Source organism: Leptonychotes weddellii, chromosome 6, assembly GCF_054177405.1.
Source record: "Leptonychotes weddellii isolate Sample4059 chromosome 6, ASM5417740v2, whole genome shotgun sequence".
Classification (NCBI taxonomy): domain Eukaryota; kingdom Metazoa; phylum Chordata; class Mammalia; order Carnivora; family Phocidae; genus Leptonychotes; species Leptonychotes weddellii.
The window spans coordinates 112,854,643-112,866,504 of NC_138374.1; the positions used below are offsets into that span (position 1 = coordinate 112,854,643).

Sequence of the window (11,862 nt, forward strand, 5' to 3'; positions counted from 1 at the left end):
GATAGACACTGGGGAGGGTATGTGCTCTGGTAAGCGCTGTGAATTGTGCAAGACTGTTGAATCTCAGATCTGTACCTCTGAAACAAATAATGCAATATATGTTAAGAAAAAAAAAAAGAAGAAGAAGATAGCAGGAAGGGAAGAATGAAGGGGGGGAAATCAGAGGGGGAGATGAACCATGAGAGACGAGGGACTCTGAAAAACAAACCGAGGGTTCTGGAGGGGAGGGGGGTGGGGGGATGGGTTAGCCTGGTGATGGGTATTAAAGAGGGCACGTTCTGCATGGAGAACTGGGTGTTATGCACAAACAGTGAATCATGGAACACTACATCTAAAACTAATGATATAATGTATGGTGATTAACATAACAATAAAAAATTTAAAAAAAAACACTCCCAAGCATTTGTTATACATACAACAACTATGTGTTTTATTACAGCACTGACAAGGTGTGATGAATTCTCTCAGAAGGACTCAAGGTGGGGGGCGCCTGAGTGGCTCAGTCATCAAGCATCTGCCTTCAGCTCAGGTCATGATCTCGGGGTCCTGGGATCGAGCCCCGGTCGGGCTCCCTGCTCAGCAGGAAACCTGCTTCTCCCTCTCCCACTCCCCCTGCTTGTGTTCCCTCTCTCGCTGTGTCTCTCTCTGTCAAATAAATAATCTTTAAAAAAAAAGAAGGACTCAAGTGATGCCTGGGTGGCTCAGTCGGTTAAGCATCTGACTCTTGATCTCAGCTCAGGTCTTGATCTCAGGGTCATGAGTTCGAGCCCCACATTGGGCTCCACGCTGAGCATGGAGCCTACTTAAATTAAAAAAGGGGGGGGGGCTCAAAAGAAGCTTCACCAAGGAGGCAACGCCTGAGCTAGTTTTTTTTAAGAAGTACAGGAGTTCATCAGGAAACCAAGGAGAAAGGGCATCATGCCCCAAGGAATGCCACAGTAGCATGGGGTGTGGGGTGTAGGGAATTATGGGCAGTCTGCTCTTGCTAGTGTGTGAAGGACTAGGCTGGGGACAGCAGGAGGAGTTGAAGCTGGGAGTAGATGTGGGATGATGACAAGTCACAAAACCTGATCTGCATGTTAAGTGCCAGGGAGCCCAGACTTCCTGCATTTAATTGAGGTCCATTAAAGTGTTATAAACCAGAGTAACACAGTCAGATGTGAATTGTAGAAAGTTCACGGAAGACTACACTATAAAGGCTGGATTAGAGAGTGGAAGAATTGGAGGCCCAGGGGCCCAGTTCAGAGGTAACAATAATAATAAACAAATATAATAAAAAATTAATACTATAATATAAATAATATACAAATATGACCAAATAATGAGAATAATAAGGGGTGACTTCTGAGGAGGACCTGGATGAAGGCAGCAGCATAGAGCAGAGGGAATTAGAAGGACAATCTTCGGAAGGAAAGAGGAGGAGAGGGAAAGGCAGGAGCAGAAAGCTGAGGACGAAACCCCAAGTGGAACGGACATGGGATGGAGAGGCAGAGGAAGGAACCCAGAGGAGTGGAAAAGAGATGTGGGTAGAGTATAGAAGTCAAGAGAAGACAGAGTCCCAGGAAGGAGGGTTAGTAATCAACTGCGTCAACATCCTCAAAGCTCACTCCACCAACTGTGTTCAGCAAGTGGGAAGTCTTTGATTATCTCAGTGGGAGGGTTTCAGTGCAAATACCAAAATGCTAGGGTTCAGGCCATAGTGGAAAAAAAGAGGTGTTCTCTCCAGAGACACTGGACCAGAGAGCTTTGGGATCGGGGATAACAGGCACAGCTGAGAACAGGAGTATCATACTAAAAACAAGGGGATGAAGGGAAGTTGACAAATAGAAGTGTAAGACACACCCACTCCCTCCTGCTTCTGCTCCAGGAGCAGCCAAGCTCGTACTCCCTGGTGGGAGACGTGAAGATTCTGATCCAGGGAAACCGACCATCCCGAGAGAAGGCATTGACATTTGAGAGTCCTGCAATGAGGCCACAAATTTGCAGCTTGATCACCTTGGAGTAAGAGCCATGAGAGGCCAGCCCCACCCATACACAGAGCTTCCAGTTAGCTTTTGAGTGTCTTAAATTCACATATATAAGTGGACATTCAAAGATCACCAGATCTTGTTTAAAGATTTATTTATTTATTTCAGAGAGAGTGAGAATCCTCAAGCAGACTCCCCGCTGAGCATAGAGCCCAGTGTGGGGCTCAATCTCAGGACCCTGACATCATGACCTGAGCTGAAATCAAGAGTCAGACGCTTAACCGACTGAGCCAGCCAGGCGCCCCAGGATCACCAAATATTTAAGGAAAACATCTAAGTTGAAAGAGAACTAAAACAAGCAGATTAAAAGCCATCTGGAAAAAGCACACAATGCAAGGAACAGAGCAAAACTTCAAAAAAACTATGATTAATAGAGAGAGAGGACTTGTTTTGTCCATGAAATAGGAACACAGTGCTGTATAAAAAGGACAAGAAACATTCAGAAAATGTTTTTAAAACTCTTGGAAATTAGAAATATGATAGCAACAATCTAACATTCAGTAGAAGGGCTGGATGAGAAAGTTGAAGAAGTCTTCCCAAAAGTACAAAAAAAGATGGGAAATAGATCAGGAAGGATAAGAAAATTAAAGGATCATCCAGGAGGTCAAATATCTTACTATTTGAAGTTCAGAAAGAGAGATCAGAGAATTTAAAAGGAGATGGTTATCAGAGCAATTAAACCTACACCTCCCAGAACGGAACGTTTGGGGTCACCAAGTATCCAGTTCTATTACAACAACGACCTAAGGCAGAGGAGACAAAAGATATTTCAAGCTTCCAGGGAGAAAAAGTGGGTCACATACAAAAGACGAAAAGTTGAATGGCTGTCGGTCTCTCAATAACAATACTGGAAACTAGAATACAATAGAAAAAAAAATGCCTTCAAAATTCTAAGGGAAAACAATTTCTAACTAGAATGCTACAGATACCCAGCCAAACTATCAGTTAACTGTGAAGGCAGGGGACAGATAATTTCCACTATGCAAAGCCTCAAAATTCTCTTGCCTCTTTTCCCGGGAAGCTGCTGGAGATGGTGTTTCACCAAAACGAAGGAGCAAACCACAAAAGAGGAAGGCATGGGGCGCAGGAAATTGAGAATGGGTAGGTAAGAGGCAAAGGGGATTCTCAGGGTGATGGGGAGGAAAACACCAAGATCACTGCCAGCTGTGGGTGAGGCCCAGTGAGTACCCCCCACAGATTAGAGCAGGAGGTGGGGGTGGGGGTGGGGCGGGGGGGAGTGGCTGTTCAGAAATTATGAAAGAAAAAAGAAAGAAAGGCAAGGGGAGGGGAGGGAAAGAACATTCCTAGATTCCCTTGTGGGTCTGGATGTCCTGAGCTTACTCTGCCATCAGCAAAATAGAGGCTGATATAGTCACAGACACACACGCCAATGAACAAATAAAAACAGGGTGCAACTTAACTTCAGAGAACGAAGTTGTATGAAAAGGGATGTGAATCATAATATACGGCATGGCTTGGATATGCAAAATATTTACATAGTCAAGAAATATGTAAATACTTTCAATTTAACTGAAACTGGAGATAGAACTAACTTGATTGCGAGGTTGTGGGAGGGATGGGCAGGTGCGTGAGATGGAGGAGGGAGGCTTAGGTGTAGCTGTGGTATACTGAGTGTGTAGGAAGGTAACCGTGGGGACAGTGGGGCAGGTGACTCAGAGCCCACAGGGGCTGCAGGCAAAAGGGAGGTAGGAGAAGTGGGGTGATTTGGGTTAGCCACAGAAGAGAGGCGTCACTCAGATATTCATCTCCCACTTGCTCTCAGCCAATTTCTTTGGGGACCTCAGTGCACTCATTCACAATAAAATGTCAATAACAAGGGGCACCTGGGTGGCTCAGTCGGTTAAGCCTCTGCCTTCGGCGCAGGGTCTTGGGTCCTGGGATCAAGCCCCGCATCGGGCTCCTTGCTCAGTGGGCAGTCTGCTTCTCCCTCTGTCTGCCACTCCCCCTGCTTGTGCTCTCTCTGTCTCTCTCTCTCTGACAAATAAATAAATAAAATCTTAAAAAAAAATTTTTTTAGGGGCACCTGGATGGCTCACTCGTTAAGTGTCTGCCTTCGGCTCAGGTCATGATCTCAGGGTCCTGGGATCGAGCCCCGCATCGGGCTCCCTGCTCAGCGGAGAGCCTGCTTCTCCCTCTCCTACTCCCTCTGCTTGTGTTCCCTCTCTTGCTGTGTTTCTCTCTGTCAAATAAATAAATAAAATCTTTAAAAAAAAATTTTTTTTTAATGTCAATAACAAGGTCTGGCTCTTACCTCCCCCGGAGCATCGTGTTTTAATAGGGACAAGCCTGGTGGTGGAAAGCTGGTGGAATGAGCACCTTTCTGACTCTAGCTAAATAACCAGGTGACCTTGACCCTGGACGTAGCTTCTCTGAACTTCAGGCTCGCCTATGAAATGGGAACAATGACATTTCCACCCCAGTATTGTTGTGAGAAGCAAATGAGGTAATGTCTGTAGAAAGTCTTTCGGAGTCATCAAGAGCAGTGTGGACCTTTTTATGACACCAAATGAATGAAATGTCACTGTTGGAAGTTCTGGGTCTGAGCCGCAAAGCCTGGCTGGTGATGCTTCTGTGTGTGCCCATGGAAGGATCCCACCTCAGGGCGGCCGAGCCCACTAGGTCCAGGGGCTTCAGGGGATGGACACACGGACTCACACATCACAGAACAAGAACTGTAAGAACTGCAGGGCCACACTGGACATATTCCAGCCTCAGAGCAGAGCCATGAGGTAAGTACGGTTGATTCTCGTTACTCAGGGTTCTTAGGTTCTATCAAGCTACCCAAACACTGAATGTGCAAATACAGAACCACTGCTCCTGGGGAAATATGGGGTTAGGTTCCCGTGAGCCTCTGGTCACCACATTTTATCAACCGATCAGTACAGAACCTTGTTGTATGTGTATATCTGCTTGAAGACACCTTATTAATATATACTGTTGATTTATTAACAGCGAACTCTTGGCCAACAGCATTCTAACTCAGCCCCGCACAAAGCCTTTCTAAGACATGGATTTTCTCTGAGACACATCACAGGCTCCCTGTGCTTAGGAACACCGGACGGCATTTCAGCACTGTGCTTGGGGGCCACTGTAAACAGCGAAATCGCCAACAAAATGACAAAAATATGGCACTAAATAGACTGCAAAAGGAGTACTTGTCTACAGTATGAGAGCCAAAAGAGAAGGCAGAGCATCACCTTGCTCAACCTCAGCTGGGAACGTGTGCTTTGAACAACTCACGTTGTTCACCACCCTGCCCTGCACACGTCTGCAAACAACCGCTAAAGCGTCACAAGTATTGATTTGGGGGTTACTAATAGCCGTTAGCAAGGAGGCTGATTTGCAAATACAGAATCCACCGATAATGAGGACTGACTATATCATTGTCCCCGGTTTACAAAGCAAGGAACAGACCCTCAATCAGGGTGAAGAGCTGGCAGGCAGCCAGCAAGCAGCAGAGCCAGGATTCAGACTCCCTGTGCTAGGCGTCCACACCCAGGATTTCAGCGCCCTTGTACACTGTTCTGCGGGCCAGGCTTTTCATTTCATAGATGAGGCCCTGAGGCCCACGCTGACTCACCTATGGTCACACAGGTGTGGGGGGAAGTTCGGGGGCTGAAGCCTGACCCTGGACCCCCAGACTATCCCTTTTTCTCACAAGAGCACGCCTCTCTTTTTTTATTTTATTTATTTGAAAGAGCGAGCACAAGCAGGGGGAGCGGCAGAGGGAGAGGAAGAAGCAGACTCCCCGCGGAGCCGGGAGCCCGATGCGGGGCTCGATCCCAGGACCCTGGCATCATGACCTGAGCCAAAGGCAGACGTTTAACCGCTGATCCACCCAGGCGCCCCCAGAGCACCCCTCTCTTATGAAGTGCCTGACCCACCTGTGTTGTGCCTTCTTGCCTCCCAGAATCTCTCTCTCCTGCTCCACCCGGGGATCCTGGGACCTGGGTGGGGAGTGGTGAGCCGGGGCGGCCACCTGGAAGGTTTGCTGCGGCTGCGGCGTGACAAGCACCGCGGGGACACCAGCACGTGTGCGTGCAGACTGGACCACCAGGGGGCGCCCCTGCCTCCCCGCGCCGCGCATTCCCCCGCCCCCAAAGCGCGCCTGGAGCGCCTCTGCAGCCCTAGTGGTCCTGGAAAGGGGAAAGGAACAATGGGGTAATTGATGCAAATGCTCCATGAAAGACAAATTGTTCAGATGAAGCGCATTCCGGGCTCCTGCCAAAGGCTCTGGGTGTGTGGAATTTCAAGGAGAAGCTGAGTAGATTTGGGCTGTGCGGCCGGACCCCGTGCCTCCCTTCCTGGAATGCTGCAGGCTTGGCCTGGGTTCCCAGGGGCCTGCGGGCTGGGGGGAGGGCAATGCAAGGGAATGGAAAAGGTGGACTGGTGAACTGGCTAACAGGAGCCTTCCTCCCTCTTCTCAGATGGCCTCCGGTCTCCTGAACCGGCTTAGCCTTGAATAGACTCTTCACCCCTCGCCTCCTCGCCCCACTCCCCATCCTGGCAGGAATCCAGGAGCTTCCTCTTATGCCTTTTCTCCCTGGGTGGCCTCGGCTAAAGCTTCCACCTCTTCGAACTTCTGTTTTCTCATCTATAAAATGGGACAAAGCATCCTTTCCATTCACATCCCACAGGGGTGTGGTGTGGGTCAAATGAGAAAGGTCTGGAAACCTCAGCATGTCTGTTCCACTTCTCAAGCTCCACCAGAAGCTGCCCTGGGCAGCCAATACAGAAAGCCAGAGCATTCTACCCAGCCCCACCCTGGCGCCCTGGAGACCTCCAGGTGACCCCAGTCCCAGCGCTGTCCCTTACTGTGAGCTCCAGGCCTCCTCCCACCCCAGGATCTAAACTTCCGACCACCCCCCAGGGCCAGGGAGGGTGGAGCAGGATCTGGACAGGAGGCCTGCACAAGGGCTCCTTGTCCTGCTGGGCAGGCTGGCACTCGCCTGTCCTATCCCCCGAGGAGGTGGCTCTCTGGGACTATTGTCTTTCTGTTGAGACTTGGGGGTGGGGGCAATCAGAGTCCATCAGGGCGGGGCCAGAGTGTCCAGGCTCACAGTCCAGCCCACTTCTGGAGTGCTAAGTTTTAATGCCTCCCTCCCAGCCTGCAGTGGCCTACACATCTGCCAGAATTTGTTCTGAGCGGGCAAGCATACTGTTAATCACAATGCCTCTGCCCCAGGCCCCTTTCTCCTCCTGAAAAACCTCACTTCCCCATACTCTATCTTCACAGCCTCCATCCCATCCTTGTTCCTTGCTGTCTTTCTGACATGAATTATTCATAATTCATACACTGCACCTAGCAGAGTCCTGGCCCACATTTAGCATTCAATAAATGCTATTATTGCCCAGCCACCACCCTCAGTCACCCAGGGTAGGATCTAAGACTACCTAACCTTTATCCTGGGCCTCATATTCCAGTTTTGTTTTTTTTTTTTAAAGATTTCATTTATTCATTTGAGAGAGAATGAGATAGAGAGAGCATGAGAGGGGGGAGGGTCAGAGGGAGAAGCAGACTCCCTGCCGAGCAGGGAGCCCGATGCGGGACTCGATCCCGGGACTCCAGGATCATGACCTGAGCCAAAGGCAGTTGCTTAACCAACTGAGCCACCCAAGCGCCCCTCATATTCCAGTTTTTGCTTGCTGTCTCTCCTGCTGGCCCTGCTTTCCCCACACACACACACCCCTCTGGTGCCTACAGCATTTCCTTGCTCCCCCCGGGCCAGTTCTCAGCCCCACCAACCTGGGTTCTGATCCCAGCCCCGACATCACACAATCACTGGGCGATTTTGAACAAATTCCTAAACGTCTCTGCATTCTCATTTCTTTATCCACGAGTGAGAAGGATCATCTCTGCTCCAGGCAGTGGGGAAGATGAAATAAGATAGTAGTTATGAAAACCCCATGAAATTTTATTACCAGCACATACCAGCAGAGAGATTATTACCATCGAGAACCTGCTAATGGATGGCCTCCCCACCCTCCTGCAGATAAGGCTGTCCGCTTCCAGCCTCTCTGAGACTCTAATAATAATCACCCCTAAGGTGCGTGATTTCCTAATTTATGAAACATCTTCACACCCTTCGAACCATTGCAACTTTCCCAAATGAATCCAATGTCAGAAGAGGCAGAGAGGGAGAATAATTCTGGACAGCTTTATTCAGCATTATTCAGGCCATTTATAAGAATTTATTATCAGCCAAAGATAAACAAAGTCCCTACTCCCTAGACACATACAGTCTGGCGAGGAGAAAGCTAAGTAAACAGATTCCAGCAGCCGCGCCCTAGGGGGCCAATATGAGTATTTCCAGCTGGTCCTGGTTCATCCCAGAGCCCTGGACAGTTCAGTGTTGAACAAAGACCTTCTGGAGGCTAGGAGGCTCCTGTGCCCCAGGCACCCCCCTTCATGCTGTGGTCAGCAGCAGCCACCCCAGGGGGTAAGCAGACCTGCCCCTTCCTGGCTCCTGGTTGGATGGGCAGTTTTCAGCACCGCAGTGAACAAGACTGGGGCCATTGGTCAGCACTACACACAGGAGCAGAAGCTCAGGCCCAGGGAGTGGTCAGCAGGCCTGGAAAGGGTTAAGTCCGCAGGATGTGCCTGGGACCCAGCTGTTCCCGTGGGTGGGTGGGGGATTTACAGCCTCCCCCACTATGGGGCTACCAAGCCAGAGCTGGGGAAAGATGCTGCTCTCAGGAGAGAAAAGGAAGAGTCCCTGCTCTAAAGCCAGACTCCCCTGTCATGCGGCCAGGGCCTCCCACGCAGGCGCCAGCAGAGGGGAGGGCCAGGAAAGGGGAACCAAGGGATCCAGGAGAAGGCAGGGCTGGACTTCCTCCATACCAGGATGGGCAAAGGCAGAGCTGGCCCTGTCTGTCCTGGGCCTCCCTTCATTCGGGGATGGGGGTTAGTGGCCAAGAAGTTGGTCTGGAAGTTCAGACTCCAGCCTTCAGTTTTCAGATGAGAATATGATGTTGGGCTGCTCTATGCCTCAGTTTCTCTCCTGGGCACACCCTCCAGGGTAGGCTTGGTAATGGCCCCCAAATGTGCATATTCTAATCCCTGGAACCTCTGAGTGTTTTCTCTTATGGCAAAGACATTGCAAATGTGGTTACGTTAAGGATCTTAAGATGGGGAGATTATTCAGGACTAGCCAGGCAGGCTGTAAATGTTATGACAAGTGTCTTTATAAGAGGGAGGCACATAGAGATTACAGACAGAAGAGAAGAGGGCAATGTGACCACGGAAGCAGAGAGTGGAGTGATGCTGCCACAAGCCAAGGAAAACCTGGGGCCACCAGAAGCTGGGAGAGGCCAGGAACCCATTCTTCCCCAGAGCCTCCAGAGCGAGCACGGCCTGCCAATACCCTGGTTTCAGCCTGGTATCGGCCCAAGACTGACTTTGGACTTTTGGCCTCCAGAACTGTGAAAGAATAAATTTCTGTGGTTTTAAGCCACCAAGTTTATGGTAGATTATTATAGCAGGAAGCTATTGGTTGTGCTCTCCTGGCCTGGTGGAATGAGGTGAGTAGGTGACTGGTCTGGCTCCTTGCAAAGTAGCTCTTTTTTAGGTTGTGTTGGGGAATTTCTTTCTTTTTTAAGATTTTATTTATTTGACAGAGATAGCGGGAGCCGGAACACAAGTAGGGGGAGTGGGAGAGGGAGGAGCAGACTCCCCGCAGAGCAGGGAGCCCAATGTAGGGCTCAATCCCAGGACCCTGGAATCATGACCTGAGCCGAAGGCAGATGCTTAACGATTTAGCCACCCAGGCACCCCGATTGGGGAATTTCTTTTTCCAGGAGTTCATTTTTCCTGTCATTGGGATAGCACTTTAATTGGCCAAAGGACATCATTCCAGCCTGGAAACATTCTCGAATGTCCTGAGGTAGGAAGGTAGGATGTCCTGTGCTCAGTAGGCCAGCTAGAGATGGTGCATTGTCCAAGTGGGTCCCCACTCTTCCTCACTCCCCATTCTCAGCTTTCCAGTGATTCATGTGGCCTCCAAAACCACTGGACTGAGCCCTGAGCATCTTCTCTGTGCTCACCCAGCACCCTCCTACAGCCCAGAGCATTCTTGTGTTGTCTACTGCTCAGTAATCTTGGGATGACCTGACCCCATTTCTGAAAAAGCAAACCATCAAATCTTGGGAGAGGTGGGGAGGTAAGGAGGGATAGAGATTTTAGAATCTCCATCACTCAGCAAACATTTATTGAACTCTTACTGTGTGCCAGGCACAGGGCCAGGCCCCAGAGATAAAAGGTAAAGAGCATGTGGTCCCTACCTAGAGAGGGAGACAAGTAAACCAATGTTATTCCAGTAAGAGTGTGTGCAGGGCACTGATGAATGTGAGCAGATGCGTGGCACCTGGCCCTGACTGGGGTATGAGGAGAATCATGGGAAATCTTCCTCAAGAAGACATCTGTATTATTTATCCATTGCTATGCAACAAATTAGCACAGACTAAGTGGCATAAAACAACACACATTTCTCATCTCGTAATTTCTAAGGTCAGGAACCTGGAAATGCCTGGCCGGGCCCCCTGCTTCAGGGCCTTTCACAAGGCAGAAATCGGGAGCCCAGCCAGGAACAGGGTCCCCTTGGAAGGCTTGGCTGGGGAAGGACCTGCTTCCAAACTCACACGGTTGTTGGCAGGATTCAGTTTCTTTGGGGCTCTTGGCCAGAAGCCACCTCAGTTCCGAGCACATGAGCCTTTCCCACATGGCAGTTTGCTTCAGCAAACGAGCAAGGGAGAGGGTCAGAATGCAAAAGATGGAGATCACAATCCTAGGTAGCCACCTCACAGAAGGGACGCCCTATCTAATTCTATTCATTAGGAGCAAAGTCACTAGGCCAATCTGCTCTCAAGGGGAGGGTTTTATACAAGAGCAGCCAGGAGGTGGAGACCACTGGGGGCCTTTTTAGGGTCTGCCTGCCACCAGGACGCCCACACTGGGTCTCGAAGATACAGCAGGGACCGGCTCGGTCAAGGCAGGAACAAAGGCCCACGAAAAGCATGGAGCTCTCTTGGAAAGACCAGAGCAGGGCTGCCGTGTGACGAGCATGCCAAGGGAATCCACAACTACCTGCAAACAGTCCAGGTATTTACGTTGCACTGCACGCTCGCTGACCTTGTCTTCTTGATCTTGACCAATTTGTTGGCATATTATTCCTGGATGGACGGCATGAACACTGAGACCCAGACAGTAAGAGTGTGGCCAGAGGCCAACTGCCCCATGTGGGCTCCCTTCTCCAGGGACTCTTCTGATAAGGGTGGGATCAGAGAAAGTAAAATCACAAGGCAAGCTAAGATCTGAGGAAGACACAGGAAATGGAGAAACAAGATGGCCCTTGGCTGCCAGATGGCACTCCCCAGGACTGTGGCAGCTGAAGCTACGTGGGTATATATGAGATTGCAGGGTGTGTGTGTGTGTGTGTGTGTGTGTGTGTGTGTGTAACACCATTCAGCAGGTTCTGCTCAATAAACTTCCAACAGGCTCCCGGCGGCCAGGACAGCAGCCCTGAGCTCTTGATGACTGTCAGAGGTCATTGAGCATCGTTTCCTTGGCCTGGCGACGTCGGAATCACCATGGGTGGGGTGAGGGGCTGACTGAAAATACTGATTCCTGGGCTCTAGCTCTAGGGGGTCAGATTCAGTGAGCTGCAGGTAGGGCCAGGGTTCTGTGCTTTTAGCAAACACCCAGGAAGTTCTGACCATCTGCTGGATTTAGAACCTACTGACTTACTTTGACTCCTTTGTTCTACAAGTGAGGAAAACAAGGCCCACAGCTTGCCCAGGGTCACAGGGCCAGATATTG

General features: G+C 50.0%; 1 long non-coding RNA gene across 1 annotated transcript in view; it reads right to left on the reverse strand.

The window, feature by feature from the left end:
* Positions 1-6,109, reverse strand: part of LOC145722003 (uncharacterized) — a 12,872-nt gene extending 6,763 nt beyond the window's left edge. The window contains exon 1 of the long non-coding RNA XR_014146043.1: positions 5,933-6,109. This is a non-coding gene — a long non-coding RNA (uncharacterized LOC145722003). The remainder of the gene's footprint in view (positions 1-5,932) is intronic.
* Positions 6,110-11,862: the final 5,753 nt, after the last annotated feature.